This window comes from Phalaenopsis equestris, unplaced genomic scaffold (genome assembly GCF_001263595.1).
Source record: "Phalaenopsis equestris unplaced genomic scaffold, ASM126359v1 Scaffold233079, whole genome shotgun sequence".
Lineage (NCBI taxonomy): Eukaryota > Viridiplantae > Streptophyta > Magnoliopsida > Asparagales > Orchidaceae > Phalaenopsis > Phalaenopsis equestris.
In genome coordinates this window covers 61,155-70,613 of record NW_018251033.1, presented here as the reverse complement: position 1 = coordinate 70,613, position 9,459 = coordinate 61,155, and positions in this window count along the sequence as shown.

Below are 9,459 nucleotides of genomic sequence, written 5' to 3'. Positions count from 1 at the left end.
TATATATATATATATATATATATTATAAAAAGGGGGAAATTTATTCCAACAAAATTCATTTAAAGATTCTAAAGTAAGGGACATTTAAAAGGTCCCCACCCAAAGGAAAAGCAAGAGAAGACGAGGGGGATTTAGAAACAAGAGTGGATTTAGAGACATACGCCACTTTGGCCAACCAGTTAGCAGGACTGTTGCCCTCTCTATAGATAAATGTAAAATGAATGGGAGAAGGAGTCTTCAATGCCTTGATCTTCTTAAGCCATTGGGCAATATGCCAAGACTGAGACTCTTCAGCGGTGAGAACCCTCAAAAGTAAAGAAGAATCCATCTCCACCTATAGATTTGTCCATTTGTTGAGAATTGCTAACTTAATAGCCCAAAATCCTGCAGCCACCTCAGCTTCCAAAGGGTTCTTGACTGAGTTAGAAGAGTAGAAAAACAGAAGGCATCTCCCTGTATGATCCCTGAAAACTCTCACTATAGTAGTACCTGATATGAAAAACTCCCATCAGTGTTAGCCTTGATAAAAGTTTGGGAGGGTCTTACCCAAAGCACCTTTGTGACCTCAAGTTTGAGGGTACTACCTTGTCATGATGAATTACATATATTAGAGAAATTCTTTAGAGAAATCAGCTTGAGGAGGAAAGTCTTACAATTAGTTGTCACCTTAGAAGTTGGGATGAGGCAATTCTCAAACTTGGCTTGATTTCTGGCTATCCAGAGGAACCATGCCAGGATAAAAGGGACAGAGCCCAAATTTATCTCAGCCTAGGTTACCCAACAAAGAGATAACTAATTCCAAACCATAAGAATGGTATCAATCGATAAACATTTAAGAAAGTCCTTCCACACATTTTGAGAATAAGGGCATGATACAATAAAATAATATATTGTTTTAAGCATATATTTTATGCTTATTTTTTGTGATATTACACTTTAAATAAGGGTATTTTCATGTTTTTGTTGAAGGTATATCATTTTTAGGCATTTGGAGCAAAAATGTTAAAAAGAACGAAATTTGGAACCAAAACAATGAATTTTAGGATGTTAGCGCATGATGCGCCAAAGACGACTTTTTGTAAATTAAGGCGGTTCGAGATGAATTTTCAAAAAAACACTTGTTCTACACACCTATTATATTAATTCAATGCATCTAGACACTTTGGAATGTTCTTTTATGAAAGGATATGTCTCTTGGATCAAATGACATGTATTTTGAATTCAAAAGAGTTGACTTTTGAAGGGAACTTTTTGAGGGAATTTGGGATTCTTTTCAAATGAGGCAACCCAAAAATAAAAGAGAAGACTTCAAGGAGGGAACTTTGGAGGGACGAGAAAGGGAGAGAAAGTGAAAGTTGGCATGAGAGGCAAGAGGAGAGACAAGCAGATTTTCTTCTAGGGTTGTAAGAGGAGAGGAAAGGTGAGAGATTTCTTCTTCATTACACTTCTAAGAGAGAATTGAGTGGGGTTGTAAAGAGAGAAAGGCTTAGAGAGAGCTTCTAGGGATTTGCTTGGGAAGGATTGTGCGATAAGTTGTGTCTTTTATTTCTTTTATTTTGTAAACTTATTTTTTTATATATGAAATCCGTGTTTTGTTGTATCATTCTCATGAATTCTAAGTAGTCTTCTTTATCCTTATCCCTACTTTGAGATATGGTTTTGTGAAGAATTGATTTTGTTTTCAATAGTTTTAAATGATAATAATTTGTGATGATTTGAAATTCAATCTTCATTTACTTTTTGATATGACCAATTGAAATGTTAAAACTTGTTGAGAAACATATGTTCTGAAAAGGGATATGATTTCTACAACATAAGAAGAGTCACATTTGATTTCATGGGAGAGTATGTCATCCATGGGATTATACTTTGTTGGATGCAGAATTGAAAATTTTAAGGTGACAGATTAAAATCCCCAATTTGGTCTAGTTGATTGGAAACTGATACGAGATTGTTAGCTCTCAGGTGAGGGAGTAGTGGGAGCTCTGGAGTGGTAGTCGGTACCCTCCCAACCTAACCACGGAATTAGGGACCAAACTCTGGATTAGTCAATATTTTTTATAACACTCGAAAGAATACTCGGAAGAGGGTAAAGAATATGATTGCTCTTATTTAGCACAAAACATATATATATTTTCAAATGATTTCAATTTCTTCACAATCCATATACTCATTGTAAAGGGGAATGATGCTTTCTTAAATTTGAAATTTCCGTCAAAACAAAAACTTTGTTTAGTTTTGGTAATTTTACTTTAGAAAATTAGTTCTTAGTTAGTTAACTTTGTTTTTCAACTGCGATTTATATAACATTTACCTTAGTAGTTAACATTCAAACTTTGCAATTTACTTTTATTTTGTATTTTTAATTATAAAATAATTTCAAAAACTTATTTAAAGGATTTTCCACTTCCCTGTGGGATCAATATCTAGGACTCCATTAGAGCCCCTTATTACTTGAGCGATACGTATACTTTCGTTGATTTTAACAAGGATTTGGTAGTTTAAAAAAAGTTTTAAAAGATAAAATATTTTCATAAAAGGTATTTTTGTTGGGATTATATTACATATTTATTATATATCTGTCATGTGTAATTTAGTAATATTGAAAAATATTTACAAAATTTATACATTAAATCTACACCCGTATCAAGTTTTTGGCGCTGTTGTCAGGGAAGTAACGGAAAATATTAGTAAGTTATTTTATTTTATTATACAAAAAAAAGAATGTTTGTAGTTTAGTTTGAACATTTTCTTATTTAAGTGTGTTTGCTTGTGTTTTTTTTAATTACTTGCTTTATTTTGTTTATGCGCAGTGTAAGATCTGAAAATTTAGTACTTTACGATTCTGAACTAGAGAGAACTGTTAGAAAATTTTGAAAACAACAACAAGAGAAAGATTATTTTAGTAAAATGACTTACAATTTAAACAATATTGGAAATGAAAATGAACATCATCAGAGACTTTTAAGAGATTATGTTAATCTTACAATAGATGAAATTCATTTAAGTATACAAAACCTTGTTGTTGCTGCTAATTCATTTGAGCTTAAATCTGTTAGTATCCAAATGGTACAAAACAATTAGTTTGGAGGAACACCAACTGAGGATCCTAATTTACACATTGCTGGTTTTCTAGAATTGTGTGCTACATTTAAATATGATGGAGTGTCGAATGATGCTCTCAGGCTTAGACTTTTTCCTTTTTCACTAAGGGATAAAGCTAAGATATGGTTAAACTCATTAGCACCTGGATCTATCAGAACATGGAGAAATTTATCACAAAAATTCTTATATAAATATTTCCCACCTTCAAAAACTGTTAAACTTAGAAATGATATCACATCTTTTTGTCAGTTTGAAGGGGAATCAATTTATGAAGCCTGAGAAAGATTTAAAGATCTCCTTAGAAAGTGTCCACACCATGCGTTGCCAGATTGGTTAATAATTCAAACTTTTTATAATGGGCGGTTGGATTTGTTAGATCGATAATTGGCGCTACTGCTAGTTGATCATTAATCTCAAAACCATTCCATGAAGCACATTCATTAATTGAAGATATGTCTACAAAAAATTTTCAATGGCTAAATTTAAAAAGAGTAGCTAGTATTCATGATTCTGATGCAATATCTATGTTAGCTGCCCAAATAACTGTTATATCAAAGAAGATAGATCAATATGGAATGAATTATTCTCAGATAGCACATGTGCTTGAGGAAAACTCATTCAGACAAATGATAGAATCTCAATCTTCTTATGAGACCTTAAATGTAATAAACAATCGTTCTAATAACCCTTATGCTAGTTATTATAATCATGGATGGAAGAATCATCCAAGTTTTAGTTGGAGTAACAATAACTCTATTGCTGCAAATCCGCAAAGGGGAAACAATATTGCTAACCCAGTGGGAAACTCCAACAATCAAGGGAATCAAGCTTATAAACCTTATTACCCCAGAGGATTTAATAATTTGCAAAGTAAGGAGAAAAAACTATCAATGGAAGAATTGATATTGCAAATGGGCAGTCAATTACAAAGTCAAGGAGCTGCAATCAGAAACATGAAAAATCAATTGATATGTATTGCTACTGCACTTAGCAATAGACCTCCAGGAACATTGTCCAGCAATGTTGAAGTAAATCCTAAAGATCATAACAAATAGCAAATCAAAGCTATTCAACTGAGAAGTGGAAAATAATTAGAAAATAGAGTTCAACAAGAAGTTGAAGTTGAAAGAGATGAGATGAAAAATGAAAAAGCTGTGAAGATTTTCATTTTGAAGTAGAAAGTCCTATTAAACTAATGAAAGTTGTTGTAGAAAAACCACTACCTACATTTCCTCAAAGATTGAAGCAGAAACATAAAGATAATCAATTTTCAAAATTTTTGGAAATTTTGAGGAAATTAACGATAAACATTCCATTTGTTGAAGCTTTGAAATAAATGTCAAGCTATGTGAAGTTCATGAAGGATGTACTTAATAAAAAAGAAAGTTTGTAGATAATGAGATTGTTGCACTCAGCGAAGAGTGTAACACTATAATTCAGAAAAAGCTTTCTGAAAAACTTAAAGATCCTGAAAGTTTTACAATTCATTGTGCTATTAATGAACAATTTTATGAAAAAGCTTTATGTTATTTAGGAGCCAGTATTAATCTTAAGTTGTTGTCATTTTTCAGAAGGTTGGGCTTAAGAGATATTTTACCTATCGAGATATTTCACCTACAACTGTAACTCTTCAGTTAGGTGATCATTCGATTACCTATCGTAATGGAGTTATAGAAGATGTTTTAGTAAAGGTTGATAAATTTATCTTTTCTATGGACTTTATTGTATTATATATGAAGGAAGATAAGAAAATTCCTATCATTTTAGGATGACCATTCCTAGCCACTAGAAAAACTCTGATAGATGTGCAGAAAGGAGAATTAACTATGAGAGTTAGTGATCAAGAGGTTACATTTAACATTGCAAAATCAATGAGATACGCTGCAAAAGAGCAAGAGATTGAATGCTTCAAAATATATATTAATGAATATTTAAGCCATGAATATTTTAAGAAGACTTTTGAAAGAGAATTTGAAAAGGAATATATGGAATATCAAGATGAGGATAAAATTCACGATGAATCTATGGAAGTGAGCAAAAAGGATTGGATTATGCTTAGGAAAATTATAAAATGTTAGATCCTAGAGAAAGTAATAAGAATTTTATTTTATCTATTGAGAAACCTCCTGAACTAGAACTTAAAACACTTCCTACACATTTGAAGTATGCATTCTTAGGAGATTTATCTACATTACCTGTTATAGTATCCTTAAAATTAGCTGATACACAAGATCAATAGTTGTTGGAAACTTTAAAAAGATATAAGAAAGCTTTTGGATGGACATTAACTGATATAATAGCTCTAGCATACATATCTTTAATGAATTGAATAAATAGAATCTTATTAGAAGATCAACACGAGCCAATAGCTGATCCTCAAATGAGATTAAATCATATGCTTATGATGAAAGAAGTTATGAAGAAAGAGATTTTAAAACTATTAGATGTTGGAATAATATATCTTATTTCAGATAGTGCTTGGGTATGTCCAATTCACTGTGCTCCAAAGAAAGAAGGTGTGATTGGACTGACAAATGAGCATAATGAATTAATATCAATAAAACAAGTCACTAGTTAGAGAATCTACATAGATTATAGAAAATTAAATTCTATCACCGAGAAGGTTAATTTTTCTTTACCCTTTTTGGACCAAATGTTGGATAGATTAGCTGGGCATAAATATTTTTGTTTTTTATATAGATATACCAGTTATCACCAAATACCTATTGCTCCCTTGTCTGGTTCCTTTAGATCCGTCTCATTTACTAGTCCTTATGAAACTTTTGCATTTCGGCGAATGCCCTTTGGATTATGTAATGCACCGGCAACTTTTCAAAGATGTATGATGTCAATTTTCAATGATTTGATTGAAAAAGGGTTGAAGTCTTTATGGATGATTTTTTTTTGTATTTAGAAATTCATTCGAAATATGTCTAAATCATTTAGAGAAATTTCTGGAATGTTGTGAAAAGACTAATTTTGTATTGAATTGGAAAAAATGTCAATTTATAGTTGCAGGAGGAATTGTGCTTGGGCGTAAAATTTCAAAAAATGACATGGAAGTAGATCCTGCTAAATTATAAGTTATATCAAACTTACTTCCACCTACTACTGTAAGAGGAATTAGGAGCTTTCTAGGACATGTTGGATTTTACAGGAGATATATTAAAGACTTTTCAAAAATTACTAAACCTTTACGCCAACTTTTGGAAAAAGATATAAAATTTGACTTTAATTAAGATTGCCTTAAACTTTGAAATTTTAAAGGAAAAAATGATCACTGTTCCCATAATTGTTTCACCTGATTGGGAGAAACATTTTGAATTAATGTGTGATACTAGTGATTATGCAATTGGAGATATTTTAGGGCAGAGATATGATAAGATTTTTAAAGTTATATACTATGCTAGTAAGACTAAAGGATGCTAAAATTAATAACCCCACCATTGAAAGAGAATTATTAGCCATTGTGTCTGCTTTTAATAATTTTAGGTCATATCTGATTGGAGCTAAATATGTTGTGCATACTGACCATTCAACTATTAAATATTTGATGCAAAAGAAGGACGCTAAACCAATATTAATTAGATGGGTACTTCTTATGCAAGAGTTTGATTTTGTAACAGTCGATAGGAAATGAACTGATAATCAAATTATTGATTATCTGTCTAGGCTAGAACAAGAAGAAATACTTGATTTGGAAAGAGAAATTAATGAAACTTTTTTTTATGAACAACTTTATGCTGTAAAAGAATGAGAAATACCGTGATATGCTGATATTGTAAATTATATTGTTAGTGGTATTTTACCTTATGGGCTGACAAAACAACAGGAAAAGAAATTCATTTATGATGTAAAATCATATTTTTTGGATAGCCCTTATTTATATAAACAATGCAAAAATTTAAACAAAAATTTAAAAATGTGATGATGTGTGTCTTATAAAGAAATTTAGGAAATTATCCAAATATATCATGATTCTGAATTTGAAGGTCATTTTGAGAAAGATGGAACTGTTCATAAAATTTTACAATCTGAATTTTATTGGGCTAATCTATTTAATATATATATATATATAAACATGTGATCGGTGTAAGGGAGTAGGTAATATTTAAGAAAAAATGAAATGCCTCTAAATTTTGATTTGGAAATTGAAATTTTTGATGCATGAGGATTGGTTTTTATGGTTTATACATTCATTTGGAAATATTTATATATTGATTACAGTGGATTATGTTTCTAAATGGATTGAAGCAATTGTTTTACCTCGATGCGATGCTCGGAGTGTTTCAAAATTTTTAATTAAAAACATTTTTACAAGATATGAAATGCCAAGAGTAATCATTACCGATAGAGGATCTCATTTTAGAAATGTAACAATTGCAAGATTAGTGAAAAAATATAATATAATGCATAAAATTATAACTGATTATCATTTCTAGACTAGTGATTTAGTAGAAGTATCTAATCGAGAAATTAAGAGAATTTTGGATGGTTGGTATGTACTGAAAGTATCGGTCACAATCCCTATAACCTTTTTGTTATTGAAATAAAATTTCTTACGGAATTCTTAAGAAAAAAAAAAAAACCTATTTAAAGTAATCATGATTCTTAGTTATTTTATTTCAGGAAAAGTTAGATACATACAACTTAATTTATATATATTTATATATCTAACACCTAAACTTCAACTTTCACATATATGCCACCTTAAATATGCATGAAAAGTTGTATTCACAATTTAAGTTAAAATATTGATATTTTGGATGTCATATGAAGGATTTGGGTGGTATAACCGTTAAAGGTCAAATTTAGCATAGGAATCCGGTGGTATGTATGTAAATGCCCCTTTATACTATGCTATAATATGATAAAATGTTAATTTCTTTTGGGTTATTAATCCTGATGCAGTAATTCGGCCTCATGATTATGATGCTTTGTTGAATAAATTTTCCACATGCCTTGCACAATTGCATTAGGTTGGTCATTGGTACTTCTGACATATAGAAAATATATAGAATATCAGACATGTCCGATGATTCCTCCATAAAAGGAAATTTGCGTGTAAGGTGAGGCTTCTATTTTTTATATATTTCTTATATTTGCAGGCTTGTCATTGCTGCTTTTTCTAGAAATATGATTACGAGGTTCTTCATTAGTCAGTTTCTTCACATGAATACCAAGCTATTTTTCGAAGAGAAGTTATTGAAACTTCTTTAATTTATGTTTTGAAAATTGTGGTTTGTAATCTAAGAAACCTTCTTTGCAAATATATAGCCTGTTAAAAATTTAGACGTCATTAAACAGTCAATTTTGATATGTCCCAAAATATTTGTCAGATTTAAATTGCATTTATGAATCTGATGAACATTGTAAGCTAACTTATAATTGAATTACTAGATATGATATGGCAACCTCATGAAGCAGCTGTTTAGTATTCTTGCTTTTTTTATGTGGCATAGTTTTGTTAGCTTTGAGGATGTTAATGATGCATGACGAATCTTTGTAGATAGGGTGCACTGATAATAATCGACTTTAGATTGTTCTTTCTTGGATATGGCATTGCGGCTTCAGAAAATTATGCCTTAAAAGCATGCTTAATTGTAAAAATATATTCCTTCCAAATTAGTATGGATACCGTGCACATCTTAACAAAAAAGGTTTGACAAATGCTGCTTACATTTGTTCAATTTATGAGTTTTTAAGTCATTTTCGTGGAATGTATGAAGTAGTAATTTTGAGAGGTTGGCAACACTTTGGGTCGTCATTGTAAAGTTCTTTTCCTTCTGTTTTTGGGAACAAACGAGTCTTGCAATTTTATCATGTGCTCGCTCATTCACATTGCTTGGACCAATGTTATAGTTTTGACCATTATGAAATAAATCTTTATAAATATAAATTTCGGGCATGTAAAAGAGAACTTTTGTATTCAATTCAAGTTCATGTTATCGATTATTTATGTAATTGCAGATGAGTTCATTTTCCATAACCAAACTTAGAATCCATTGAAGTGTTCAACAACAAGCCAGCAATTTAAGATATTAACTTAATTAAAAAAACATTTTTTAAGAAGATTAACTTCAATTTTTAAATTTTTAATAAAAACAAATATTTAAATATTGAATATATAAGCTTATAAAAACTCTATGATACATACAATAACAATAAAAGTTTTGCATTCCATGCACACAACCAAACAGCTCAAGTATCCATAGTACAACTTGGTTCTTGCCTTGCATACATCCAGCCAACCTAAAAAACAAATCTCCTGCATTTACTATATAAATAACTAAACAGCTTCAAAATATTCATGCATCTAACCAAAAAGAAAAACAAATATTTTTCATCTGACTG